The following is a 15,549-nucleotide window of genomic DNA, read 5'->3' on the forward strand; positions in this document are numbered from 1 at the left end:
AAACTACAGCTTTAGCATTTTAGTCACATTTTCAGTGAGCAGTCTGCTTTTGCTTCATCCAATATTGAATTATTTGTTCTTTCATTTCAATGTATTCTGAACTCCACAATTAAAAGCATCAGGCTTTTTTTTACTTTTCTGATAATCTGGTTTTCATAGCCTTTTAACAACTTGGAAAACCAAATTATTATATGTCATAAGTGTTGCAATGTCACCTCAATGATTCTGCACTTTGATATGTTGTTGAGATTTCTCTTTGTTTTCGTCCTAAAGTAGCAAATCTTGCTATTTCATGAGATTACAGTCCCCACTCTCTGTGGGCGCGCCCGTCCTATGGAATGAACTGCCGGTGGAACTTCGGACCGCCCCCGACCTTCGCTCGTTTCGCCAGGACCTAAAAACCTGGTTGTTTGACCTTTCTGGCCTGGACTGAGGGGTTTTAAATTAATTTTAAATTTAAATTTTAATTTTTTTAATTTATGGGCTAGTATTAATTTAATTCTATTTTAGCTTTCTTTATTTTGTATTGTTTTAATTCACCCTGTGAACCGCCCTGAGTCCTTCGGGAATAGGGCGGTATATAAAATCAAATAAATAAATAAATAAATAAATAAATAAATAAATAAATAAATAAATATGTGAATCTTGGAAGATGAAGTTTATTACCACCTTTTCTACAACTGTTTCAGTTGTGTTAGTATTGCCTGTTGAGATTTTATAATGTATATACTGTATACAGCAGAACTGGTTTTGAACATTCTTAGTTTCAACAAGTTTTTCTCATTTCCAATTGTCAAAGTAGCATCCTATCTGAAATTGCTGATGCTTCTGCAAAAAGACATAATTCCAATTTATATTTCTTGTTGTCCAGCATTTCTCAAGATATATTTCACATATAAATAAAAAAAGATGTTGATATGTAGCCAGGGCATACTTTCTACTTCTGAACTATTTTGTTACTCCATATTCCATTATAAATGTTGCCTCCAACTCACCATACAAACTCTTAAACTGGCAGATCAGGTACATTTATATTTTTTAAAGGCTAGCCACAATTTATTGTACTCTGCAGGCAAAAGCTTCTGAATAATCAATTAAGTAAAAACAAGTTTTTTTTTCTAATCTGCCTTGCCTTTTCTATTATCCATCAGATGCCAACAACGTGATCTCTGTTGTCTTTCGACTTCTGAATCCATCTTATACATCTGTCAGTTCTCGTTCCGTGTCCTGCTGAAAGCCTAGGTTGCAAAATCCTGACATAAGTGCAAGTACTTGGTAGGGTGAGCATTGTTTACGGCTGCTGTATTTTCCATACCCGCCTACAACTACAGTTCCCATGTTCACTGCATCATCTTGCAAGTGTTTTAGCAGTGCTGCAGGTATTTCATCAACTCCAACAGTTATGCCGCTAACAATATTTGAGGGCCAAAAGAGAGCAACTTCCAATTAAGCCAGGGGTCTTCAAACTTGGCCCTTTGATGACTTGTGGACTTCAACTCCCAGAATTCCTCAGCCAGGCATGCTGGCTGAGGAATTCTGGGAGTTGAAGTCCACAAGTCATCAAAGGGCCAAGTTTGAAGACCTCTGGATTAAGCCGTTGAAGCTCACAAACTCCGGGTCTGCCAATCGCCAGCGCGCGTTGCTTTTATTGAGGAGCAACCAATTTCTTGGCCGCGCGGGGGGGGGGGGAGAGAGAAGGAAAGCGGTCGGTGGAGAGAAGAGTGGTTCAAGAGAATTAAAGTCGCGGAGTAAGTCACTGAGAGCTAAAGCCAGACTAGGAAAGGAGAAATGCTAAGGAACCGGGATCATGACTTTTACTAAGGAAAAGAGGAGGGCTGGCCTTCCAAGCCTGAAACTTGGAATGGTTTAGCCCCCCTAGCAACCCTCTCCGGCGTCCTGGAGCTTGGAGACCGAGCGGTTGCCCGGCTTAGGAAGGGGAAGCCTCGCAGGCTCGGTGGGTATCAGCGGGACTGAGGGCGCTGGGAAGGAGGCGGAGGGGCTCGGGTGCTGTGGGGACTCTTCCCGAAAGCCTTCCGAAATCGGCCACCCAGCCGATCTATGGGGTCGTGAGGGCGGCCCGGCCGTTGGCCCGTCTGGGTGGAGGTTGTAGCGGGGTGTCTCGAGGTGGGGGTGTCAGCTGGGTCGGCAACTCTGGAGGGCACAGCGGGAAGCGGGCCGCTTTTTTATTTATTTATTTATTTATTTATTTATTTATTTATTTATTTATTTATTATTTATTTATTTATTTATTTATTTATTTATTTACTTACTTATTATTAATTATTTATTTATTTAATTTATGGCTCTCTCATATTTGGGGTTTCTCTTTTGTTAGGGAGCCCAGAGCTGACAAATGGTTCTGGGTGCACCTTGAGCAGAGCTGAGCCATGGGGCAATACAGATAGTCCTCGACTTACAGCAGTCCATTTAGTGACCGTTTGAAGAGTTAACAATGGCGCTGGGAAGAGTGACCTATGGCCTTCCCCCCCCCCCCAGTGACAAGCACTGGGGCTTTCCTCCCCTGGCCACCTGATCAAAATTCAGATGCTTGGCAGCTGACTCATATTTATGACCAGTTGCGGTGTCCTGAGGTCACGCGATCATCTTTTGCAACTTTCTGATAAGCACAGTCAATGGGGAAGCCAAATTCGCTTAACGACCACATTACTAACTTAACGAGGGCAGTGATTCACTTCAGAACGGTGGCGAGCATGGTTGGTAAAATGGGGCAAAATTCACTGTCTCGCTTAGCGACAGAAATTCTGGGACCAATTGTGGTCGTAAGTCGAAGACTACGTGTATGTGCCTGTAATAAATAAATAAGTAAATGATGGCTTGCTGAATAATGCACCATGGATTGGGTCTCTATAACGTGCTCAAGCAAAACACAAGGCTCTGGTTCCTTCAAGACACTAAGCCACAAGTATGCCAAATGCATTGTTGTCCAATATGTTGTGAGCCATTTGCAGAGTTGGTATTATCCAGTACAAGCTGAAGTGAGCGCCCGTGCAGGAAAGATGCCCCTTATTGAAACAGCTATTGTGTGATGATTTATTCAGTCACAAATCAAGCCAGGTTAAAGAAAGGACCTGACAAGTAGTGCCCCATTGGTGGGGTCCAAGGCAGAGTAGGACCAAGTCAACATATGGCTGGCAGCACCCAGGATCACAACTTTTGCTATCAGTGCTAGGTAGAACAAAGTATTCAGAAAGTATTTACCCAGTGTGGTTTGGGGCATTGTAGCATTGTTTTTCAAGAAGGAAGTAAATTCAAAATCTGGGGGCCAGGAAAACCTTTGTATAAATTCATTTTGTGTGCCAAGAGGTTTTTCAAATAGTCACTTGTTGGTAACTGTACACAGATTATTGCCTATGCTGCACACAGGGCTTCCCTTGAAAATTGATCGGAAGCTGCTGCCTATCCAGAAGACAGCAGATGGACATGTCACAATATACTCATGGAACATCTTTATTTTGTGAGCTGCACTAGTTTCCAGTTGGTTTCTGGGTATAATGATATGTGGGTATGACCTTAGAAGATAAAAGGAAGAGCCACAGACTTTTAGACTTGCAAGACTCTGTTTATGCAACCTTATAATAAAACGTAGTACTCATGATTTGTGCTTCCTGACTGGACAACCTCAAAGGGCTAACATCTTGCATTCTCCTTTACTGAATTTTACTCTCCAGAAAACTTAAGTATAGTCCCTTCTGAAATATTTCCTACATCCCCTCGGTTTCTGTGGGCTGGCATATCGCAGGTGTGGGGGGGAGGTGAAATGGAAGTTTTTATTTTTATTTTAATTCCATTTATATCCCGCCCTTCTCTGAAGACTCAGGGCGGCTTACAAGCTTAGCAGTAGCCTTCATTCTATGTATATGCCTGCTTATTAGGGCTTCCATACACCCCCCAAGCGGCATTATTACAAAGTCAGCTTAATTGCCCCCAACAATCTGGGTCCTCATTTTACCTACCTCGGAAGGATGGAAGGCTGAGTCAACCTTGAGCCTGGTGGGATGCGAACCTGCACTAATTGCAGGCAGCTGGTGTTACTTAAGGAGGCATTAGCCCACTGCTCCACCAAGGCTCTTTATATTGAAGTGAGCGCTTCAAAACAGAAGAAGCATGAGGTCCTCGCCTAACAACACTATGGTAATCGTCAAACAGCTTCAATTAGGACTATCAGAAAAGCAGTGCAGTTATGTGATGTTTTTTTTAAAAAAAATAAAAATTTTATTTTATTTTCAAAGTTAAAATACAAACTCCAAAAAAGAAAAGAAAAGAAAGAAAGAGAGGGGAGAAAGAAAAAACTAAAAACAACATAAAAGCAGAAAAATGTGCATTAAAAACAAAATAATAAAGATACACATAGATTGTCCCCCCCCCCGGTTGAATACTGATATATACATATCAACAGTAATAGTTTTGAAAAGCAATTTTTAAAATTTTTTCAAGAAAGCTTTAACTTTAAAATTATTGGGCTCATTTCTTTCTTTTGTATCTATTTTGGGGGGCATTGTAAGGAATATATGGTATATAATATTCAGTCTTTAATTTATTATTGCTGTAATTTTAACGTAGTCCCAGTTTCTCTTATGGCTGAACTTCCACAGCAAAACGTAAGCAATTTTTGTCAAGGACAAATAAGTAAATGTTCCATAACAAAGTAAGCACAGAAGAAACACATAATGATGCACACAGTGGAGAGTAAATAGGAAAAAAAATTAAAAAGGAAAAAAAATACCAGATACATATACAAAAATAGAATTAGACAAAGTTATTTTAAGAACTAGTAAAATACAAAATCCTTGCAATAGAAATTTGATGAAAATCAAATCCAACCACTTTCATTATCAAAGGGAAAGTCCTCATGCCACTGACCTCCATGCAGCAAAAGAGGAAGTATAATGAAAAATTCACTTTTGTAATCTGGGCAGTGGCGTAGCGTGGGTTGTCAGCACCCGGGGCAAGGCAAGTAATTTGCGCCCCCTAACCTGTGGATTTTAGCACTCGAGTCTCTTCCACTAGCTCAGGAATTCTGGGAGTTGAAGTCCATGAGTCATAAAAGAGCCAAGGTTGCCTACCCCTGAGTTAGGTTCAAGGCAAAAAAGGGTCTCTGGAGAAGAGGGAAAATGCTAGTTTAAAACTGAAACAAGGCAACTTTAAGGTGCCTCAGCTGTGATTTAGGATGAGACAAAGAGAGGACATGGCGTTGAAAATGGTTAATGGGGCATGTTTGTTCCACTCTTAGTGGACGTCAGGATAAACCCCACGAGAGAATGACCTTACAACAGATGTGAATAGGCTTGGACTACGTTTGTAGATTGAGTGCATACATCACATGGAGCGATGATGGGCTTCATCAAGATTTATGATCCCACAATTGGCTAGTTTTCTCCATCTTGTCCTAAACCCTGGATACCAACCACGGTTTATGGCTTAGCATGTGGCGTGGGGTTGACCCAACATGTTAGGCGACAAACAATGACTTCCAACTTACAATGCCTCAGCTTCCCAAGGTTATTCCAAAGCCGGAAAAGCCAACCAACCCACCCTGCAGCTTTGCCTGCTTAGGCTGAACCCCAGGAATTCATACTTGCTGCGGCGCCCGACCTATTTTCTGCCCAGACGCTGCTTATCCAAGCCAAGCCGCCTCCTTCTCTTTGGCACCTCACCCCAAAGATTCGCCGGCCTGGCTGGAAACTCTCGCTGCTGGCGACGTGTGTCGGGGGGGGCGGTCCCGATCGCCTCCTGCAGGGGGAACCGAGTGGCCGCAGAGAGTCAATACAGCAGGAGGAGGAGGAGCAGCAGCAGCAAGCAGCCGCAGGTGCGGCGGCTGCAGTTGTTACCTGACTGCCAGTCAGTCTGACGTAAGGGAATTGAGCTTTACCTGTTGGTTTAGCATCCTGCCAGCAAAAGTTTCAGTCATTCAAAGTCAGCGGACCAGGCTGGGTGCCGAAGACTTAGGAGCAGACAGAAGGGAGAAAGTTGGGAACTTTAACTGAGTTTCCGAGTGAGGTACTATCATTCCTTCTCTTTGTACCTTTATCCACATCCATAACAATAAGAGAGTTGGAAGGGACCTTGGAGGTCTTCTAGTCCAACCCCCTGCTCAAGCAGGAGACCCTATACAATTTGAGTAGTCTCCTCTTAAAAACTTCCAGTGATGAAGCAGCCACGATTTCTGGTGGCAAGCTGTTCCACTGGTTAATTAATTGTCCTCACTGTCAGGAAGTTTCTCCTTAATTCCAGGATGTTTCTCTCCTTGATTAGTTTCCATCTATTGTTTCTTGTCCTGCCTTCTGGTGCTTTGGATGTATAAGTTCACACACACACACACACACCATTCTTTGCTGTCATGTCACCCCAATGATACGTTTGGTTTGCCATTAGGGTGCTGTGTGAATGTGGTCTTTAAATAAACCGCTGTTTATTAAATAAAACAGTTTAAAAAAAAACCCTTTAAATAAAAGGGAAAGTCTGTAGCTTGGGAGTTTGGAGAGAGAAATGTTTTGACACAGTTAATGTGTGTTTCTGTGACGTTCACGAAGCCCCGGTTGAATGACATGAAACGAATCCCAGTTTATGGCCAATTTGGGGAAGGCGGCATCTGAGCGCTCATTTTCCCCGCACCGGGTCCGGTCAAATTCACACACTCTTGAGCCAATCGAACGCATCCTTGTCTTTTAATACGGTTCGCGCTCCAAAAACTGAGATTGAAGGCAGAAGAAGAGTTCAAGCTTTTAATGGGGGGGGGGCGAGGGCTGCTTTTCTGCATTCCAGCAGGACAGGATTTATTTATTTTTATTTTTTATTTTAAAAAAGCGCCTTTTGCAGAACAGAGACAGCACGGGCGCACCCACAAACACACACACACACGCAAACGCACCCGACCACGTCCTCTCGCCCCCCAAAGTCTGCATGCACGTTTGGATCGGCAACCTGCCGACGCAGCTTTCGTTCCAGAGCAGGGACCCCCGGAGAGACGCTGCAGCGATCCTCCCCCCGCGGGAAATCCACCCTCTTTCAAGCCCCGCCGTGCCCCCCCGCCTTTGGCAACCCCGGGAGCGCCTTGGGAGAGCCTCCGCAGCGGAGCTCCGGGCTTGCAGGAGGGCCGCGCTCTGTGCACGCTCAGGAGCCGCCTTCTCCTTTGCGAGGGGGGAGGAGGGAGAGAAGGCTTCCGTCCAGTGCCGGAGCGAAGGCGGAGCGGCCCGAAGGAGGAGTCACGCTGTGTGGTTGTGTGTTTGTGTGTGTGTGTGTGTGTGTGGCGCGCCGTGGGGCGTCAGGCCCTTCCCGGCTGGGGCTCCGGTGCCTCCGCCCTGCCGGATCCCGGCACCGTCGAGCGCGCCCCCCCAGATGTTGCACCCGGTGCGGCCGGCCCCCCCTGCACCCCCCACGCTACGCCACTGAATCTGGGAAAAGGATAAATCAGTATTCAGCCAAATATTTATCAGTTAAAAATGTAGACAAAAGAAACTTCAAAGCATGATATTAAAACAGAGGCATGCCTAAAAAACCTGGAAAAACTACTGGAAAAGAAAAGATGGAAACCAGACCTTCTGGCATTGTTTACCGAGAATCATGATCTGCTAGATTCTCTTCCCAAGGAAGTTCACAGACATCTGAGGGTTATCATGAGTTATTCCAAGTCCTGTTTAAAACCCAGAGAGCCGGCTTTGGCAGTAAAGTCAGATATTTGTTGGCAGGAGAAAAAGTCCACTCCACCATTCAGCATGCCATTTTCTTTTTTTTTTTTATTTAAAAAGTTTTACAATACATTTTAACTTTAATCCCCCCTCCCCCACCCCTATCCAACCCTCCCTATCCCTCCCCCCACTCCCTCCCCCCCCCCGACTTCCCAGAGCTAAATACAGGGCATAAAATCAAAAAACAAACATAGACACCCTTATGTTATCAACAATAAACTATAAATTCTATCTCTCTCTAGCTCATATAAAATGAATACAAACAATATTAACATTACAAATAAAGTAGAGGGGGAAAAAGAGGAAAACAGAAAAAAAGCTTTGCTCAAAATAAATTTTCTTAATCCCAGTCCTTATTCATATTAATTTCAAAAAAAAAAAAAGAAAAAGAAAAAGAAAAAAGAAAAGAAAAAAAAACAAAAAAACTTTCACCTGCTATTTACATTCTCCCACCTTTCTCTAATTTCCAAACAATTTCTCAGTTACACGCCAAAAGCGCCTATCTCTGTTAGTCTTAATAATCTCCAACCAAACTAAACTACGATCAAAAATAGTTCTTGCATGTATCACACCAAATGTCTCACAGTTCCAAATCATCCTTAAATTCAAATAAAAGTTCAAATACAAAGAATATATATAAAAAAAAGATTTAGGCAATCTCTAAGACAACTTGTTATTAATTAGGAGCTTACATACCCATTCTTAGTTCAACACATACTTTAAATCCATTACCCTAATATACTTTTCTAGCAAGCAATCTTAAATTGTGTAAAATATTAACAAAAAGAAAAAAAAACCTTCTTTCTCCTCTATAATAATTTTACTCCATTGACATTCTAATCTAAAAATTAATCAGCAATCTTAACACCCCAAAACTTTTGGAGCACCTCTGTCATGACCCCCAAAACTTCTTTAGACCGCTTCTTTCCCACATCTTCACTGTAAGCACGCTTTGGAGATTCCATAACTTTCTGCTGATCTTGCTCTTGCTTTCGTCTTGCTCTTCTTAGGGCGGCACGCGTCATCTTCTGGCCTCCTGCAGCAACCGATGAAACTGTGACTTGATCCCCTCCAACACCATTGTCCTCTGTCTGTCTATCTGTAACGTCTTGAGGCTTTCCCCCACCGTATCCTTTTGCAGCTTCCAAAAATGATAGGGGGGTTGCTTTTAACACATTACTATAGAAATCACGTGCCTGAGCCACAGTAACCAAACGATGTCTTTTACCTTCATACGTCGCCACCAATCCAACTGGAATCTCCCATCTAAACTTAATATCACGTTTCTTAAGTTCCTGTACCAAAAATGCAAAATCTTTCCTTCTCCTTAGGATCTTCGGAGGCATCTCTTTTAAAACCAAAACTTCTTGCTCAGCCACTACCAAATTAGTATCATAAGCAGCTTGAATAACTTCATCTCTCGTTACTCTCTTTGTAAAATAGACCACCACATCTCTGGGTAACTTCTTCTGTCTTGCAATCCATGAATTTACACGAAAAATTTTGTCCATATTTCCCTTAATTTCAGATGCTTACTGGCCCAGTACCCCTTCCAGAGCCTCAGAAATCAGCTGCTTTAAATCTTCTTTACCATTCTCCTTTAAACCCCTAATTCTAATAGCATACTGCATCTGATTATACTGAACAAGGCTCAATTCTTCGTCCATTTTATCCCTTATATTTTCGTTTTCTAATACCTTTGCTTCTAATATAGAGTTCTTTTGACTGAGATCCTCCACTTTTATATCCAGCTGTAGCACACATTCAGCTACAGATTCAACCTTAGACAAAATGTCCCGCCTCATTGCTCTCAGCTTCTCTTCTATCTTCTTCTCCAATTTCTCCATTTTCTCCTCCAGCTTTTTCAACTTTTCATCCATCATATCAGACATCAAATGTACATGCTTTCCAAGAGCGTCTTGTAAATCCTTAAGCGTCAATGCCGGGGGAGATGCAGGAGGAAACAAAGCTTGCAATGAGGTCTCTTGCACCAGGGAAGACCCCACATTCCAAAGAGCTTTAGAAGTTTTAGCCGCCATCTTCCCCCACTTTCACTTATTACTCACTTTCACTTTGAAGCTATAAAATCCATTGAGCTAGAGAGTAAAAATAAAGAGTCCACTTCACCTTGACCTCCTGTACCGCTCTGCCTGCTTCTTGATAATCAAAAGTATTTCCATTTGGCAGGGGTGGTTGCTAACGCCTGGCTCTGCTCCAATAATCCCAGAGCAGAGGCGCTGCGCAGCTCAGAGCAACCCAGGCTTCGGGGGGGCTCATCCTTCAGCCGCCCAAGCTCTCAGCTCAGGCGGCCCCAGAGAGCTCAACCCCTACCTGGGGCCTCACCCCTCCTCTTCTCCCGAGGAGGGGGCTTCAAATCCATCTAAACAGCTGATCGGCGCTGTTTACGATGGAAAAACACAGCTGCGGAGCGGGCAGCCCGAAAACGGCTGTCTTCGGCATCGCGTCGCCACCGGAAGCCCCAGCATGCCATTTTCCAGTGACTCTCCAGTTAAGTGATGTTTCATCTAATAACCACTTTGCTTAGCGATGGAAATTCTGGTCCTAATTAGGATCATCAAACGACGACTATCTGCATAGGGTTTGTCACTATGAGGGACTGTCTATTACAGTTTTTGCTTCTGCTGTGTTGATAGTTCCCATCATGAATATATAATTGATTACAGTCTCATCAGTTGCATAGTGTCATCTTATGGGACTGTAATGTATTGGGGGTTTGCTTGTATTGATTCACGTATCTGTTTAAATGCTGCATTAACGTGTGTAACAGCTACTGACTAGGCCAGACTTGTTGTCTCCAGGACTATCATTGGTAGATTTGGGGTGGGAATATCTTCCTTCAATCTATTGGCTTCCGCCTAGTGGCCAACCGTATAAATAGCTGCGCAGCAGCCACTGTTTCAGTTCTGTTCTGCTTGACTGCAATAAAGTATGTTACTGTTTGGAAACTTCATCTCCCTTATTGCCTGCAATGAATCGACTACACAACAGGGACCATGCCTTTTCTGTCATAGCACTTGAATAGCATTCTCCAGAGATTTGTATGGCCCTGACTTTCATAAACAGGCCTTAAAAATCTATTCTTTCTGGGTAGGTGGTGGGCCTCTTGTGGAAATATTTATGTCTAGGTTATTTTATTGATCTTTCTGGACATTTATTGTACCTTTTTATACTTGTTATTTTGTTGTGACCTGATTTTAATATTATATACCACTTACAGTTTTTATAGAATCTGGTGGCCTTAGAATTTTGATAAATTCATGAATCCAAAGACAAAAGGAACATAGAAGGTGACCTCAAAACACAAAAACACTCGTTTGAACTCTGGCAATAAGCTATTGCCAGAGAATAATTAGAGTAAGAAATTTCAAGATTGTAAATATAAGACAGAAAGTTGAGGAAGGCAAACCTTCATGGCAGCTTAATTTAGACAAAACAAAGACAAACTATAACCCATGTAGTTAACTTCAGGAGTACAAAACCAGATCTGAAAAACATTTTTTTTTAAAAAAAATGGTATTGGCAACTTTTGTCATATAATCTTCCCTCACTCTCTTGCCCTCTGGCATTTAAAAAAGCAAAAGGCAAGTAGTTTAAAAATGAAACATTGGAGGAAAAATGAAAGATAAAGCAAAGGCTTTTTTTGAAGTTGCAGAAAAACATACTCCTTTCAAATAACTTGTTTTCTTTCTCCTAACCTTAAATAAATGTTAAAAAATAAAGGTTTTGAGAGTTTCTCCCTGTACATGCATACATTTTTCATTACTACTTTTCTCCTGAAGAGTGGTGTACAAAAAGGCAGTGAAAGAATCTCTAGTAAAAACAAGCAAATAATAACAACAGTTAAAATTCATTTTTTTAAAAAAACAGCCTACAAGATAGTCTAGTTCTAGAGCAGTTGTTTACCTTGTGGATGCTTTTCTTAAGTAGCATCTTTTTAATTTTTGTTTAAGCAAACACAGTGTGGAAACAATTAGTATCTTCCCAAGGAGATAATTCCATAATTAGAACACTGCAATTGAACAGTCTTTCTTCTAGCCACCATAGTGTGTGAGAAACTGAGCAGTTGCATCAGAATTAGGATCCAAATCCTGATTGGCTCTAAACCAAGACCAAATTTGGAAATCAGATGGAGGGGCTTTTTGAGCATTTGATGAATCTAAAGTAAAGGTAAAGGTTCCCCCGCACATGCGTGCTAGTCGTTTCCAACTCTAGGGGCCGGTGCTCATCTCCATTTCAAAGCCAAAGAGCCAGCGCTTGTCCGAGGACGTCTCCGTGGTCATGTGGCCGGCATGACTAGACGCCAAAGGCGCACGGAACGCTGTTACCTTCCCACCGTAGTGGTCCCTATTTTTCTACTTGCATTTTTACGTGCTTTCGAACTGCTAGGTTGGCAGAAGCTGGGACGAGTAACAGGCGCTCACTCTGTTACACGGCACTCGAGATTCCAACTGCCAAACCGCTGACCATCTGATTGACAAGCTCAGCGTCCTAACCCACTGAGCCACCTCGTCCCCTTTGATGAATCTATAGTTCCACTAATATATTTGATCCTGATCCAGGTAATTTAAGAGACAATAAGCAGAGATACTCATTTTTCCTGAAATGCTCTGAACAACAACAATTGTATGGCTGCAATATTTAAATAAGATGGCGGCTGCAAGGTGGCAAAATGGTGCTTTAGTATGATTGAAGCATTACAAAGAAATTGTGTTCTATTAACAGCACAACTTGATGTCCCTATAGATAATTATTAAAAACTTCTATAGCCCAAAGTTTGGTGCTTAATCCATAAAATCCTCTGCTCTATGGAAGAAAGTGAGCATCTGGCATATGCAAAAGGCATCTTTGATCTATCTATCTTCCTGACAATAAAGATTATCGTATCGTAAGTCCAGAGAAAAATGGAAGCAAGTTCCAAATGACTGCCATCAGTCAACACAAAAGTTGGTACCATATATTGAGATGATAATAAGCCAGACAAGGTTCTTTAATGGACTTACCTTTCAGTTGTTGAAATGCAGAGTCAGCTGCTGCAGATCAGTGGCAAGTGGTTCCCTTTTTAATCAGCAGTCAGAGCCTTCTAACTAAAAAACAATAGGAATTGAAACAGAATAATTGAGCATCTAAAACAGCACAAAAACACCAGAATAAAGTAGCCTTCACTGAAGCTTGTTCCAAAGAAACAGCTTTACAAGTATTAAAAGATGTCAATACTGTAATATGAAATATAAGCACTAGCTCACTATCAGAAACAAATCAACTAATGTACAGCACAGCTAAGTTATAACTAGATGCAAAACCAGCAAACATGGGTATCCTGGCCCTTTAAACAAGAAGTTGTACACCAGTTGACTCAGCTGATTTTGAGAATTAGTGGCATTTATAATAGGGTTCACTTGGTCTCCTGTCTGAAGAATATGATGAGTAAAAGCAGTTTTCAGTCAAGAAACTATTGAAGATCTAGATCTCCTTGGACAAGATATACAAAATAATCAACCACAATTCCAAATGAATTTGTGGAGTAACTTAGTCATATGTGTTGTAGGTGGGTGAGACGGACCATAGGCAAAAATTAAATTAAAATAAATGTTGGCAACAACTTAATTTAGCTTACAAATACAATATCAGCAGCAGCAGCATCATTTTAGCCATTGTCTATCCACTGCATAGGATGAAAGCCTCTTCCGCATGCTTCCGACCAATACGGTCCTGAGCTTTCTTTTGCCGATTGGACCTGCAATACTTGCTGAAGTTGTCGTCAATCCACCTTGTTTTAGGTCTCTCTTGTGGGCACTTTTTATCAAGTGGGACCCATTCTATGACTGCTTTGGTCCACCTGCCACCAGTTCCTCTTGCTATGTGACCAGCCCATTTCCATTTCAATTCTTTTACTCCCTTGATGATATTGTATGCTTTCGTTTGTTCTCTAATCCATGTGCAGGTCTTTGTATCTTGTCTTGTGATGCCAATCAAGTATCTTTCCATGGCTCTTTGTGCCACTCCTAGCTTTTGTATCAATTGTGAGATTACTGTCCATGTTTCACCAGTGTATGTAAGAGTAGGTAGCACCCACTGATCGAAAACTTTTGTCTTCTGGCATAGGGGAGGTTGTTCTTGAAAATTATGCTTAGCTTGCTGAATGTCTGCCAACCACATTTAACACGCCATTCTGTTTCCTTTATTGTATCACCTTCCACTGAGATCCACAGGACATGGTATATGTAGTACTATGTCTACTTCTTCTCCAGATATATTTTTCTTTCTTTGATGAATTTAATATACTTTGCTGTAAAGAAAGTTCTGTCCAGTCCCAGGATGTCTAGTTACTACCCATGAACACAATTTCTTTCTCTTTGGAATCCAGAACATGAACTCATCATATTTACTTTCTGTTGTTGTTTTTATCCCCTACAGACTTTTCCCCTTTGTATGGTTGTTCATGTTGTATATGAGATGCATCCTCATATTAGAACAATTCTTCTAACAATTTCAATCCATTTTTTTAATATAAATAGGTAGCGTAGTTTCCGGCGTATAAGACGACTTTTTAACCCATGAAAATCTTCTCAAAAGTCAGGGGTCGTCTTATACGCCGGGTGCTGAAACTTTAGGGACAGGGCTGGCTGGAAAACCTGGAGCGGATCTTCCATTTAGTCTGCGTAGGGAAAGCGGGACTAATTGGAGTAGAAGCTGCAGTCTGTGATTTTTTACAGGCTGGGGTCTGGGCTTCTTTCCTTCTAAAGTTGAAGAGCAGCTGTAGGCAGGTGGGGAATGCAAGAGCAACTTGAAAGGCAGGTGGGGAATGCGTAGCCAGAGCAGCAGCTTAGCTCTAAGGACACATTTGACTCAGGAACTGGGCGGGCTGGCTGGAAAACCTGGAGCGGATCTCCCATTTGGTCTTTTTTTTTTAAATCCCATTTATATCCCGCCCTTCTCCGAAGACTCAGGGCGGCTTACAATTTAAAGCACAAATCAATGTGCTTAGCAATAGCCTTCATTCTATGTATATGCCTGCTTATTAGAGATTTCAACCCCCCCCCCCACAAGCAGCATTATTACAAAGTCAGCTTATTACTCCCAACAATCTGAGTCCTCATTTTACCTACCTCGGAAGGATGGAAGGCTGACTCAACCTTGAGCCTGGTGAGATGAGAACCTGCACTAATTGCAGGCAGCTGGTGTTACTTAAGGCTCTGTGCAGGGAAAGCTTTAGAGTGAATTAGGAAAAGTGAATTAGGAAAATAGGAAACGGTTGCTGGAATTGGGTATGTGTAGTTTAACGAAGAGAAGGGTGAGGGGTGACATGATAGCAGTGATCCAATATCTCAGGGGCTGCCACAAAGAAGAGGGAGCCAAGCTATTCTCCAAAGCACCTGAAAGCAGGACAAGAAGCAATGGATGGAAACTAGTCAAGGAGAGAAGCAACCTAGAACTAAGGAGAAACTTCCTGACAGTTAGAACAATTAACCAGTGGAACAACCTGCCTCCAGAAGTGGTGAATGCTCCAATACTGGATGTTTTTAAGAAGAGACTGGACAGCCATTTGTCTGAAATGATATAGGGTTTCCTGCCTTAGCAGGGGGTTGGACTAGATGACCTCCAAGGTCCCTTCCTTATTATTATTATTATTATTATTATTATTATTATTATTATTATTATTATTACCCACTTGCACTGTTTTATGTTTACATGTTTAATGACAAACAGCCTTATGTTTATAAGTGACAGTTTTCCTACTAAGTACCTGCATGTCATAAGCATTTGAATTAAAATTACCATATTAAAATCAAATCTGATGTTTTTTAATTTTTATTTGGTGTGC

The 15,549-nt window shown here is 41.9% G+C and overlaps 1 long non-coding RNA gene across 1 annotated transcript; it reads right to left on the bottom strand.

Annotated features, from left to right (window-relative positions):
• Nucleotides 1–4,223: 4,223 nt before the first annotated feature.
• Nucleotides 4,224–7,517, bottom strand: LOC310636608. The gene is made up of 2 exons (XR_014491753.1): nt 7,403–7,517; nt 4,224–4,919 (listed from the first exon to the last, which is right to left on the bottom strand). It is a non-coding gene; the product is annotated as an uncharacterized lncRNA (long non-coding RNA).
• Nucleotides 7,518–15,549: the final 8,032 nt, after the last annotated feature.

This window comes from Vipera ursinii, assembly GCF_947247035.1.
Source record: "Vipera ursinii genome assembly, chromosome: 2".
In the NCBI taxonomy this organism is placed as follows: domain Eukaryota; kingdom Metazoa; phylum Chordata; class Lepidosauria; order Squamata; family Viperidae; genus Vipera; species Vipera ursinii.